The 13,734-nt window shown below is 40.2% G+C and overlaps 1 pseudogene across 1 annotated transcript; it reads left to right on the forward strand.

The window, feature by feature from the left end:
* Positions 1–3,153: 3,153 nt before the first annotated feature.
* On the forward strand, positions 3,154–3,636 carry LOC309972125 (large ribosomal subunit protein eL21-like; annotated as a pseudogene). The gene has a single exon. The product of its transcript is annotated as a large ribosomal subunit protein eL21-like (transcript).
* Positions 3,637–13,734: the final 10,098 nt, after the last annotated feature.

The following is a 13,734-nucleotide window of genomic DNA, read 5'->3' on the forward strand; positions in this document are numbered from 1 at the left end:
AAAAAAAAAAAATTGGGATAAGAATTAGAAATCTTCCACATATAACTCAGTTTTTTCGTTTCTTTTTTTTCTTTTTTTTTTAATAGGGAAAAGAGTCTTTGGTCGAAACGGATATGTTAGGCTATCAAAAAACATTGTAGCCTCATACTGCTACTTCCATGACCTTAAGAATATTATTAGTGCCCCATGGGTATGGTAACCAGATATCTTTGATAAGATCAGTTTCTTAAACTAGATTGCCAAGGTAAAGTTTAAAACATGAGGAGAAATTTAAATTTATCACCGAAGGAAGCTAAATCTACCTGTGTAAAAATGTTAATACCAATTAAATTATGTTAAGAATGGTGGCTGGGTGGAGGAAGAAAGGGGTAACAGAAAGAACTAATCTACATGGACCAGTTTGGATGTGTTTATCTGCTAAGTAACAGAAAACCCTGACTCAAAATGGCTTACACATGAGGAATATTTATTATCTCACATAACACGAAGTCCAAATGTGAATGCTCCAGATTGTTGATTGATTCAATGGTCAATTCAGTTGCTCAACAGAGCAGAAATTTAAGTTCTCTGCATCATTCTGTTCTACCCTCTTGGACCTGTTGACTTAGTTCCCCACATGGTTGCAAGATGGCTGCCACAGCTCCAGGAATGGTCATGAACACAATGACATTGGGCACAGGGGATGTTTGTCCCCAACTATCTTTTTTGTTAGTAAGGAGAGAGAGCCTTTCCCAGATTTCCCATACATCATTGTATCCAGAATTATACCTCATGCCCATGTCCAAACTAATCCTTGATAATAAGAACAGGAAACCAGGCAGTGTGGAGTGGGCCCCCCCTCCCTCTTCTGAGCACCAGGATGTACAGAGGAGAGGAGACACCCAAACAACGTAAGCATCTTTTTAGCAAAAGGGGAAGAGAGGACTGGATTTTGGTCTCTTCTACTATGAGTAGCATCATTTTTCCATCTCTAATCAAACTTCAATATTTAGTATCAAGGGATTGGGAGGAGCTATCAAATGAATTTACCATATATGGGTCCATGTGTTAATAAACCAATGTGCCAAAACAGACTCAGCTTAAAGACATTGAGGGAAAGAAAGTGGTAACTCAGTCAATGAGTACAAGTTCAGCTGTGCTCTGAGGGCTGAAGCACATCAGTGCTGTGACCCACAAAAGAGCAGTTAACCTTCTTCATCTCAAATCTGTTTTAGCTATCTATAGAAGAGAATTTCTATTTTAAGCTGAAGAGACTTCTGCAAAATATCTGGCTGTGGAGTTTATGAAAAGGATTCTGAAAAAAGGATGCATTTTGTGTTATCTTAACAATATGTCTTATCCTGAGGCTTGTTTGAAGTTGGCAAATAGAAACATGTAGTTCCAAAAGAGATTTTGGTTTATACACCTATACGAGACACGTGGAAATTTTAAACACTTTTGAAATGTAAAAATACAATTTATAGCTTATCAAAGTATATGGTAGATAAGAAATGTGACTGATTATTCTAATCCTTTACTTTGAAACTATGTTGCATGGCTTGGTCCATAACTTCCTGCCCTTCCACTTCATATAGCAATAAAACGTTATAAATAATAATAAAGAAAACCCCTCAGAACCCTTTACTTCATGACCCATGTATGTGTAATGGATTATGTAATTCTGGTTAATTGCTTGTCTATCCTCACAGGACTCTAAGCTCTCCTGATGGTTTCTGAATTTTTATATAGGATGTGGCTTTGGGACTGCAATCTCTTTGAAGGGGAAGAACGTATGGAGAGCTTGAAGTTTTGTTTTCCCAGGACTAAAATCATCATGAACAATCAGAAGAATGGTAGTGAGGGTGAGCATGGGGGTGCTGGTTGACATGGTGGGGCCTCAGGCACCCCTCCAGCCACTCCTTGGTTTATGGTGAGCAACTCAGACTATGTCTGTAGTTCACTGTCATCTCCCTAGCACAAAACAATGTGATTCCAAACACTAGTTGAATGACCGAATAAGCAGAATCTATTCCCATTTGCCAAAAGCAGAAACTAAGTTACTTGTCACATGAAGTAATGGGTGTTGACTTTTTCTTTGTTTTCCTAATTGTAAAGCTTGCAGGAAGTGGAATGACAGAATTTTTTTTTTTAACTCTAATGGTCCAGTTGTGTAGAGATGTGTATTCCCCCTTTCTGAAATAAATCTTCATGTGATTTTTTTGTGAAAGGGTACAAAGGAAATAAAATTTATTAGGTATATACACCAAAATCTCTTTTGGAACTACATGTTTCTATTTACCAACTTCAAACAAGCCTCAGGATAAGACATATTATTAAGATAGCACAAAATGCATCCTTTTTTCTCAGTCCTTTTTATGTCTGAAGATCTCTCTATCTCACCTTACATTTGACAGGATCCTTGAGTGTTGGATTTTAGTCAGTATTCTCTGCTCTCAGAATTTGTGGTCATTGCTTTGCTACCTCCTAGCATTTACTGCAACTGGTATATAAAGTGTTGGTCTTGGAAATTGTCTTCAGTCAAAGGAGCTACCCTGGAATTCAAATAAAGATCTCTCAGAGTTGATATAGTCGACAGAGAAAATGGAGTCTGCAAGTTGCTAGTTCAAAATCATAGGATGAGTACAGGCAGTGGGGTTTAGTGGTTTTAAGCATGAACTTTGAAGTCAGACAGTCCTGAGTTTAAGCCATAGCTCCCCTTCCTTCTTATTTGATGCGTTACTGTGGAAAATTACTTAACCTCTTAAGTCTTAGTTTCCTTGTGCATAAAATAAAGGAGATAATGGTGTGTATAACATGATTGTTGTGATGAGTCAATCGGAGTGCTCACTAAACCTTTAGCACGTAAAATGCCCTCAGTAAGATATATTTTTCATTATTATTGTTAGAATCAGTCATAATAATAACTTATATAAATGTCTTGATGAGAGTTTATGGGGCAGCCCATTTGTACAAGAAGCACATTTAAAAAAATTATAAAAAAGCGTAAGAACATTGAAGTGAAAATTCAAATAGCATAAATGTGGATAAAACAAAAATGAAAAGACTTATTTGCCCTACAGCCTAACTTTACTTCCCAGAGGAAGCCACTGGGAAATGTTTAAGAATTAATTTTTCCTTTCGTCCGGAACCACCATCTTCCAGTAATTCGCCAAAATGACCAACACAAAGGGAAAGAGAAGGGGCACCTGCTACACGTTCTCTAGGCCTTTTAGAAAACATGGAGTTGGTCCTTTGGCCACATACATGAGAATCTACAAGAAAGGTGATACTGTAGATATCGAGGGAATGGGCACTGTTCAAAAAGGAATGCCCCACAAATGTTACCATGGCAAAACTTGAGAGAGTCTGCAGTGTTACCCAGCATGCTATTGGCACCCTTGTAAACAAACAAGTTAAGGGAAGATTCTTGCCAAGAGAATTAATGTGCGTATCGATCATATTAAGCACTCTAAGAGCCGAGATAGCTTCCTGAAACGGGTGAAGGAAAATGATCAGAAAAAGAAGGAAGCCAAAGAGAAAGGTACTTGGGTTCAGCTGAAGCACCAGCCTGCTCCACCCAGAGAAGCACACTTCATGAGAACCAATGGAAAGGAGCCTGAACTGTTGGAGCCCATTCCCTATGAATTTATGGCATGATGGGTGTAAAGAAAATAAAAGACCTGGACGGTATAAATGTTTCTCTTAATTGAGTAGAAGTGTGTGTTCCCCTCCCCCAAACACATATTTAAAGCACACACACACACAAAATAAAAAAATAAAAAAATTAATTTTTATGTAAAATGTCTCTCAAACACTCATTAAGGTGGTGTATCAACTTTGAACAGTGTCAGTTGACCCCATGCCATAAAAACTGGTGAATGTAGGTCTGTTTTCACATTTTCTTTCTATCTCCGCCACACTAACTTCATTTGGGTTAATTACATTTTAGTTTTTCTATTGATTACTTTTATAAGTTTAGATTATACACCTAAGCCCTATTTCTTGATCTGATTTAGACAAAATCATGCTCCCTGTGACTGACATGAGGAAAGTAGCACTCCTATCCTTTCCATTTCCCCTTCCCATATAACCAACTCCCAACTGTCATCACATATATTACTTTTACATTGTCAAGATATATTTATATTCTGTTTGGTAATATATATTTATATCTTACATGTTGGTCTGTAGGTCGATTCTGAAAATGGAAAATAAAGAGTTTTTATAATATTATGATTATATAAATATTTTCTTTGCAAAACCAAATAGTGTGATTGGACTTGTGGAGAAGATATAATCTTAATGTCACAAAACTAGTGTTGTTCATAAAGAATGTTCTAAGCACAAAGCTCAGATGGACTTTTTTTTTTTAACACTGTCAATTTTTCAAGATCATGCCACTGTTTATTTAGACATCTTTCTTTTCCATATTTGTTTCTCCTGACACTTTATTTTTCTTTTTTATGCAAGAAAGCATCATATCTTAAGATTGTCCAGCTGCTTAACCGTAATTTTTCTTTAATATATAGATTAACCATATTAGGTGCAAGGATACCATATTAGGTTACAAGGGAAATAAACTTTCTCATTTTTTTACGTCTCAAACTATATCTATCTTACGCTCATATTTGATAGGATTCTTGGGTATTGAATTTCAGGCTCAACATTACTTCCTCTGAATTTGAGGCCATTGTTTGGCTGTCTTCTAACATTTAGTGTGACTGGTGATAAATCTGATGCCATTCTGTTTCTCATTCCTGTGTATGAAACTTTTGTTGGTTTGTTTCATCCTCAGGAAGGGCTTTTGGAACCTTCTGTTTATCCTTGGGATTATTGAATTTCACAAGGATTTGTTCATGTTTTCTGCCTGGCTTTCTGCCCATATGAAGACTCATGTCTGTCTTCAGCTCTGGGAGATTTTTTTCAATCATATATTTCATTATTTTATCTCTATTTCTTTTTTCTTTCTGGAACTTTTATGAGATAAATATGTGTTCTTGAGGATTTATCCTCTATGTATCAACTTTTCTTTCATATTTTCTCTTCTCTTTTGATTGTATGATGTGTGTGATCTTTTTATATTTCTCAGTCATATTTTCAGTTTCCAAGAACAATTTGGTTTCTATTTCCTTTCTTTTTTGCAGGGAGAAGGTTATAATATCATCTCAAATATCTCTGGGCGTACTAAGTAGCTTTCTTTTGTATCAGGTCAGTTGTTTTCTTTGTTTTCTTTGCTCGTCTTGGTCCTTCTCTTTTGGATTCTTGCTGTTCCTCAGATACCGTTAATGCTTGCTTGTCTACTCAGATTCGTGAATAAAGAACAAAGTTCATTGATAAAGGTAGCTGCTGTGGGTTTTCTTTGTGTCATTGTGGTGAGGCACTGATTTTTAAAAGATCTTTTTTGATTGAAAAATTAATGCATACCAAGACTAAAAATTAAAAACAAAAAAGAAGGTATACACCGAAAATCATCAACCTCTCAGAAACCCTCCCAACTGTTAACCACCGTTACTAGTTTCCTTAGTCTCCTTCTATATAGAAAGTATATACAGGAATGTTTATATTTACATATTCTCTATTTTCACAAAAAATGGTAGTAAGCTATATCTGTTGTTCTTCACTTTGCTTTAAAAAAACAATTTATTTTGCAGAGTATTTTGCATGTGGATATATTACTTTTCATGGCTGCAGAGTTTTACATTGAATAGAAGTGCTGGAATTTATTGAACCATTCTCCTATTGATGGAAAGGAAGTTAGATTCCATCTAATCTTTTGTATTACAAATGTTACTGCACCAAATATCCTTGTATAGACTTGTTGGGGCTTATTTGTAAATATTTTTTATATTTTTTTTTGCGGTACGCGGGCCTCTCACTGCTGTGGCCTCTCCCGTTGCAGAGCACAGGCTCCGGACGTGCAGGCTCAGCGGCCATGGCTCACAGGCCCAGCCGCTCCGTGGCATATGGGATCTTCCCGGACCGGGGCACGAACCTGTGTCCCCTGCATCGGCAAGTGGACTCTCAACCACTGCGCCACCAGGGAAGCTCTGTAAATATTTTTAAAGGAGTTATTTCTGGGTTACAGAGTATGTGTATTTGAAGCATGGATTAAAAATTTTTTTGTTTAATTATTTAATTTCTTATATAGGTTATAGGTGTTCAACTGGACAAAAATCCAAAGGTACAAAAGGATATAGTAAAAATTAAATCTCTTTCAACCCTTCCTTGTCTTCCTCTGACACCCTCCTCAATCTCAACCAAGACTTTTATTGCATATAGGTGTGTGTGCATGTGTGTGCGTATGTGTGTTGAGATTATCACATATGGGTATGTGTTTGTGTGTATGTGTGTGTGTTTCCTTCTTAGGTAAATTCCTAGAAGTGGGATAGCTGAGTCAAAGATATGGGAGGCATTTCTTTTTAAAAGTGAGTAAAATTTTTTACTGTGAAAAATATTCATATTTGATTACTTTTAAATGGAGCCATTTGAGTCTTCCCCGCATTTTCCATGAGTCAGGCCCTGGGAGTTCATCCCATGCCTCCTTCACTCACTTCTGCTATTCCCAACCCCACATTCCATCTGGGTGCCAAGGGTTTTTCCAGGGATGCATATTTATCTTCACCAGTATTAGAACAGAGTAGATTCTTGCAGTTTTATATAATCTCTGCTCCTTTCTTTGAGTGTTAGAATTCATGGCAAATGACAATAAAGAAATAGCATTTGGCTCGTTTGGTCTCTCTTCAGCACTGTAGACGGTAAGTGGTGCAGCTAGATGTTTGCATGACAACATAAAGAGGCCAGTATTTGATGCTGGGCAGCTTTCTGTGCAGAACAGTGTAATTGCTGAAATGCTGTTTGTCTTCCTACCTTTTCATTACTATCATTTTTGTTCAATTCCAGTGCTTTTTACAAGCTTTCATTTCTCTATCTGTGGCCATTCTTGGTTGGGGTTTCTAATGACACTGATCTGCAGAGAGGCATATACCCCTTATTATAGCACTAAAAGAATCAGAACAGTGTCAAGAAAACATAGCTTTTGCTCTGAAATTCTCAAAGGTAAGTAGTTTGTTTTATTAATTTTCATTGTCTGTGAGTTTAGGTGAACATTGTGGAGATTTACATTGGTAAATAAAGCAAGACTGGGTAGTAGAATGTTAATGAGATTTTAAAATCAGGAGATGTGGGATTGGAAACCATCTCTGCCTCCCAGAAATTGTGTGACCTTGGGAAAAATCAAAGTAATATATCTGTGTCTTCGTTTTCTCATCTGTAAATATTCACAGGATTGTTGTGAGGATTAAAGAGATAATGTAAGCAAAGTGCTTTTTCAAGTGCTATCACGTGTTATGTAAAATTATAATCACAGTGTTAAAGCGAGACATGGACAGAACTTATTAAAATCAACAAGATTAGTTTTCATTATAATTTCCAACATTGCACATTATGCTAGAGTGTTAGCTTCAGATATGTTATTTTCTTAGTTTAATGGAAAATATGGAAGGCCATAGGTTTTTGGATGGGGCATCTCATGATTCACATACTTCTAGGCTTTAATGAGTGTTGCCAGCAGCCTAATAGGACCAGAGCCCAGGTGTAGTGGGAGACAAGGCCAGAAGGACTGGTGATGATGGACTGGGGAGGGCATGGAATGCCGGCCCCAAGGAGAATGGATCTTAGTTGTTGAGTATTGGAAATCTGTGGGGCTGTCACTTTGGGAGGGTGATGTGGAATATAGAAAGATACCAATAGACAATTAGAGGATGAAAAGTTCTTCAGTGGCAAAAGATCCAGAAACATCCCAGCTTGGAAGTAACTACGTAAGGCAGGAGACTGTTTGGCATGGTCCCAGGTGGAGGCATAGGTCTCCCGAAGTTCCTGTAGAGGGCACTGTGCTGCTGACTCTACTTCTGTGGATGACCATTTGGCCAGGAGTGAGAGGTTCACCTTTGCGTTCTTGGCAGGATTTGTAGCCTCCTGGCCACCTGCCTGACTGTGCTGTAGACTCTGGCTTGGGTCTGCCTACTCACCAGGTGCAAAACTGTTCCAAATCAAGCTCAGCACATCTCTGAGTCTTCTCTCAAGAGACTGGGTGGTGGAGTGACACAACTCAGCAGACCCAGGCTGTAGGCCTGGCTTAGTTTATTCCTGCGGAGTGCAACAAGGGTTTGTAAGAAGGAGGAAACACAATCGTAGAGTACAACGGATTGGTTAAGGAAGAGGCTGGGAGCAGGGAGAGCACTGAGGACCGTTGCCATAGGCCAGGCATGGAGTAGCCATGTCTTAAGTTGGAAGGTGTAGTGGGAATGGAGAGGCATAGCCGGATGGCAGAAACAGTGTGAGAGAAGAATCAATATTAGATGACCTAGAAGAATGAATATTAGAAGGGAGAAGCTAGAGGGAGGAGTCCAGGACTATGTCAAGATTTCACACTCCAGCGGGTGGGAGCGTGGAAACATCATAGTGGGAAATGGGCAGGAGGAGAAGATGTGGGTAGTGGGGAGAAGAGAAGTGGCAATGTCCACCAGGCGGTTGGAAATGCAGAATTTAAGAGGGTATTCAGAATTAGAGCGATAGAGAACAAATTTGGAAGGTGTCCATTTATAAGCCAAAGGAAAAGCCTTGCTGTAATAGAAGGTTCTACAAATTATATTCCTGTGAAACGAACAGTTTACTTTCACAGAAGAGTTTACTCAGATCATACAAAGTCTGATCTGAGAGAGGATGTTCGGCACCCATGCTGGCTCAGCCTTCCTTTAGGCCCGTGCTGCAGGGCACACCTTGGCAGTCAGAAATCATGGTTGAATGCCTATGTGGGGCCACAATGTCTGGCAGACCCTGGAAGCAGCAGTATGCACAAGGTGAGACCCACCAATTTTGAGTAATGACCCACTTAGTCACCATGTATACCAGTGGTGCTCAACTTTGCTGTGCATAAGACTCACCTGTTGAGCTTTAAAAATATCCTGAGGCTAGGCTACAACCCAGATGAAGTACATTCCTCTGCTCCAGGGGATTTTAATACGCATTCAAGGATCAGAAACACAGCCAAATATGCCCTCTGAGTGGGAAGCACTGTTGCTGCTCAAACAATGTCGTCCTGTTGAAAACTGCCCTGTGGGACTTCCCTGGTGGCGCAGTGGTTAAGAATCTGCCCGCCTATGCAGGGGACACGGGTTCAAGCCCTGGTCCAGGAAGATCCCACATGCCGCGGAGCAACTAAGCCCGTGCGCCACAACTACTGAGTCTGCGCGCTAGAGACTATGAGCCGCAACTACTGAGCCTGCATGCCACAACTACTGAAGCCTGTGTGCCTAGAGCCCGTGCTCTGCAACAAGAGAAGCCACCACAATGAGAAGCGCGTGCACCACAACGAAGAGTAGCCCCCCGCTCGCTGCAACTAGAGAAAGCCCGTGTGCAGCAACGAAGACCCAACGCAGCCAAAAATAAAAATAATAAATAAATAAGTTTACATTAAAAAAAAAAGAAAACTGCCCTTGTGGAGTTTGTGGTTCAGGCATTCTGTCCAAGTGAACCTCCCCACGCTATACTACAAGGCAATATAGAAGGATGTGGGAGGTGAGGCGTAAGAAGAGGGACTGGGGAAGAAGTCAGAGAGGGAAGAGGAGCCAGGAAAACACCACAGCAAAGTCACCAAGAGAGGGAACTTCAGAAGTGTGAGTTGGTCATCAGTACCTGTCACTGGCGTCAAATGCCATGGCAGTTTAGGGATGGTGGGGACCTAGAAGAAGCCAGAGTGTTGCACTGAGTTTCAGCATATGGTGTTCGGAAACCAGACTGTGAAACAAGTAAGGAGTAGGCCCCTGCGGACATGGAGGAGTGTAGACAGAGGCAACAAAGTGGTGGTGCACGTGCCTCACAAGTGTACTTTGGTTGGCCTTCACGCTGTTGTCCTCCATAGCATTCAGAGACTTAAAAAAATAGTTTTCAACATTTATAAATTGGGAGGTTTCATATGAAACATAATTTTTGATTTCTGTTGAAAAACTGGGAGACCTGACCCTGCGGGTTCACTTCCTCTTGGCAACAATCGCTTGTCCACCTTAGAAATACCGCGCTCTCCCGTTCACCACATGGTCCGGTCCCCGATGCTTATCCTTTCCACCCAGCTCATTTCTCTCATTTGCATGACCTCCCTGGCCTCTGTAGGGAAGTGAATTTGGGACCTGTAGGGATGCAGGTGTCTGTTAGGTGGTTTGAAAGGGAGAGGAGGAGCCCAGAGCACCATTGTAGATGTTAAAGAGAAAACCAAAAGCCCCAAATGGTATCCCTTGTGCTAAAGCCCATACCAAACCTAGATTTAGCACCTGACCTACCGGCAGTTTCAACTTCCACAGGAAAGAAATCAATCAGCCAGTCTGGAATATTCTGGTCAGCACCAACGAGGTAATCTGTCACATGGGCCCTCTGCATTTCCCACACCTGCCCCCCAGAGGAAGAAGAGATCATCTACATGATAGACCTTCACTTTTCCCCAAAAAGAAGGTGACCTGGCCTGAAACAATCCTTTCTTTTCTTTCGCTAATAGCCTCCTTGCCCAACCACCCTGCCTATAAAAACCTGCCGTTTTTCGTACAGCCTTTCAGAGTGCTCTTCTGTTTACAAGATGGGATGCTTCCCAATTCATGAATGGTTGAATAAAGCCAATTAGATCTTCAAATTTACTTGGTTGACTGTTTAGGTGAGGGGGAGAAGTCTGTGTTGAGGCTGTCATCAGGGCGGGCAGCAGGGAATCGGAACAGGTAGAGGGGAAGGTGGAAAAAGGGAAGAGCTTCTTGGTGTTAGTCTGGAATAGTAAGAACACAGAAATGGGGGGGAAGAAGAGGATGTGTGAAGATAGAGAATTTGGGGAGGAGAGGAGAGAAGAGGAGAACCTGTTAGTCTCAGTATCATAAGCTTATCACCGTGAGTTAGGTGGAGGACACAGCATTGGGTCGAAGCAATATGGAGAAGATTTGGAGGAATCATAATAGGAATAATGAGAAGAAACTTAAACTCAGGGTGGGGAGTGGGAAACTGGCCCCGAAAAGTACTCTCAGTACGTAAGGATTTCTGATTACTGACTTAGAAACAGCTTTTCCTTATTGATCTAGAGACAACCGTTTTAAAATAGAAAATTATATTTTGTAGCGTTTGGAGTCATGTTATTTTAAAACTCATCTTTTTGTAATTTATAATTTCAAGGGCAGTAAGGGATAAGTTCCATAGAAACCATTAGCATAATAAAGCTTATTTACATTTTATGGTAACTCGATTGTACATTGCAAAGTTTTCCATTCTGTTACTTTTCCAGTGGTAGCGTCATTTTTATTAAATCATGTAAAGGAATGGTTTAAAAGCACTTCTGCCAAAATATTCAAATGTGTGGTTCAACGACAATATTTCTGTTTGACTGAACCCTTTCAGATAACATAAAAGCAATTTGTTTTTATTGAATGGAACAAATGTTTGTTTCTTAGGGAAATTTTTTTTTTTGTTATTTAGGTCTGCTTATTTTTAGAGATGGAAGGGATTATATAAGCCGAAATAGTGTTGCATCAAAATTATCCTTCATCAATTTGTTTTACAGCACTTTTTTTTTTTTTGCGGTACGCGGGCCTCTCCCTGCTGTGGCCTCTCCCATTGCGGAGCACAGGCTCCGGACGTGCAGGCTCAGCGACCATGGCTCACGGGCCCAGCCGCTCCGTGGCATGTGGGATCCTCCCGGACTGGGGCATGAACCCGCGTCCCCTGCATTGGCAGGTGGACTCTCAACCACTGCGCCACCAGGGAAGCCCCTACAGCACTTATTTTTAATTGATGCTGGCAGCTCCTAGGTTACTCATGGGTAAATTTGTTTTGCTGATTTAAGTATTTGGAGATTGTTGCATGGAGTCTGGAGAGCATTACAAATCCTGAGCTTGTATATGAGGAGGTCATGGCTTAGAAAAACAGGAGGGTAAAAATTCATAGTGTTTTACTGAAGACTTTATAAGTTAGGCAGAAAATCAATTTTCATATTAAGAGTTTACATATCTGTCTTTTTTATACTCAGAATTGTGTTACATAACTTTTTGTACCATTTAATTTTCTTCACAAGGAGAGAAAAATTTCTGTGTTTTACAAGGCAGTCTCATAAGTAGTTAACTAAATTATGTAACTTGAGAGATGTTGGGTGTCAGGGTTTGAAGGGGCCAGTCAGTTCATTCCATCTCCCATCTGAGTTTTGAAACAACTGGGAAACAGACCCGGGAAATGGACTGCGAGACTAGAACACAGAAGTAGACGTAGGAATTTTATTATGAATAAAACTGGAGAATGTAGCTTAGATGTGGGGCCAGAATGGGCTTCCTATTCCCCTCCCTTCCAAGTACAGCCACTGAGACCTTTGTGGTGGATGGGTTGGGCCTACAGAGCGATAGTTCTCTGCCATCTTCTTGAAAGACTATGGCCCAACTAACACTGAGTGAGAGGCCACTCACATATAGCAGCCTTGAGCCCACTGATCCACCCAATGGTGAAGGGTGGACAAAGGCCATCAGACTCTCAGCATGAAGCACAGAAAAATTGCTCCTTCTACTAGAAGCCAGTGAGTAGGGTCCAGATAGCTACAGTTTCTACAGGTAGAGCTACAGTTTCTACAGCTAGAGCAGAAGTTCTTATTTTGTGAGTCAGCAAGAATGTGAGGACATGAAAGGAAGGTTCTACTCATACTCGGAAACTCCGTTCAAAATACCTCCAACTAAGTGCCACACTGCACAAAGTTTTACAGTTAGGGATTATTTCTCTGGGCTATTTCTTCTTTTATTCCTGTGATTTATTTAAAATGAATTTGATAGAGAAGGACAGTCATATTTTAAATCATGAGAAGAACCATACTATGTGTCAGGTAGCTTTTAACATGTGGGGAGAGGGTGACGTAGCATGAGACAAGGAATTGTTTATGCTTTTTCCCTCTTCCTTCCTCCTGTTCTTCTCTACTTCCTTTTCTGGCTGCAGGTAGCAAATCCACTACCCTCTGTGCCTTTTGCCCAAGCCCAAAGCTCATTTCTGTGCTTGAGTAACTGGGCCATGGTATAGTGAGGCTTTTACTTTTGCCTGATTAAATAGTTGCCCATTAAAAAAAAAAAAGGCAAAGATGCTTTTTTCACTTGTGAAAAAAAATGTCACTTTATAAATTTGTTGCCCAAATTTAGTTGACAAAACATGATCTGGTGGCTACACCAAGTACTCACAAATGACGCTCAGCTGAGCTCAGACTTCTGTTGTCTCCTACCTGGTCTCTTGGCTTCCAGATTAGCCTCCACCGATTCCTCTTCCACAGTTCACCAGGAAAAGCTACCACATTATATGGAAAAGCAAGAGAAGGCTAATTACAAAGTTCATAGTGGATACTTTGGGGTGAGTAAGTTGGAGTGGTCAGGGGTGGAGTTGGGAGAGTTCTTACGGTACCATCAAAAGCACTGGCAGAAATTTTAAAATTGGGTGTTAAGTACAAGCATATGCATTTTTATTGGTATTTTTCTACTTTTCACCAATATCATTTATACCTTTTATAAATATTTCATCATTTGAAATTATAAAACTAATTTAAGAAAGAATCCAGATCACTTTTCTTCTTGGCTCTCTGAGGCCTCTGTTCATCAGCTTGTAGGAGTATGAATTTAGGAACTTCACATATGCTTAGCACACAAGGCTATGTTAGTCAATACTATGACAGAAATCCAATTCAAATTATTTAAGCTCCCCCCACCCCCA

This window comes from Leucopleurus acutus (assembly GCF_964270905.1).
Source record: "Leucopleurus acutus genome assembly, chromosome: 15".
In the NCBI taxonomy this organism is placed as follows: domain Eukaryota; kingdom Metazoa; phylum Chordata; class Mammalia; order Artiodactyla; family Delphinidae; genus Leucopleurus; species Leucopleurus acutus.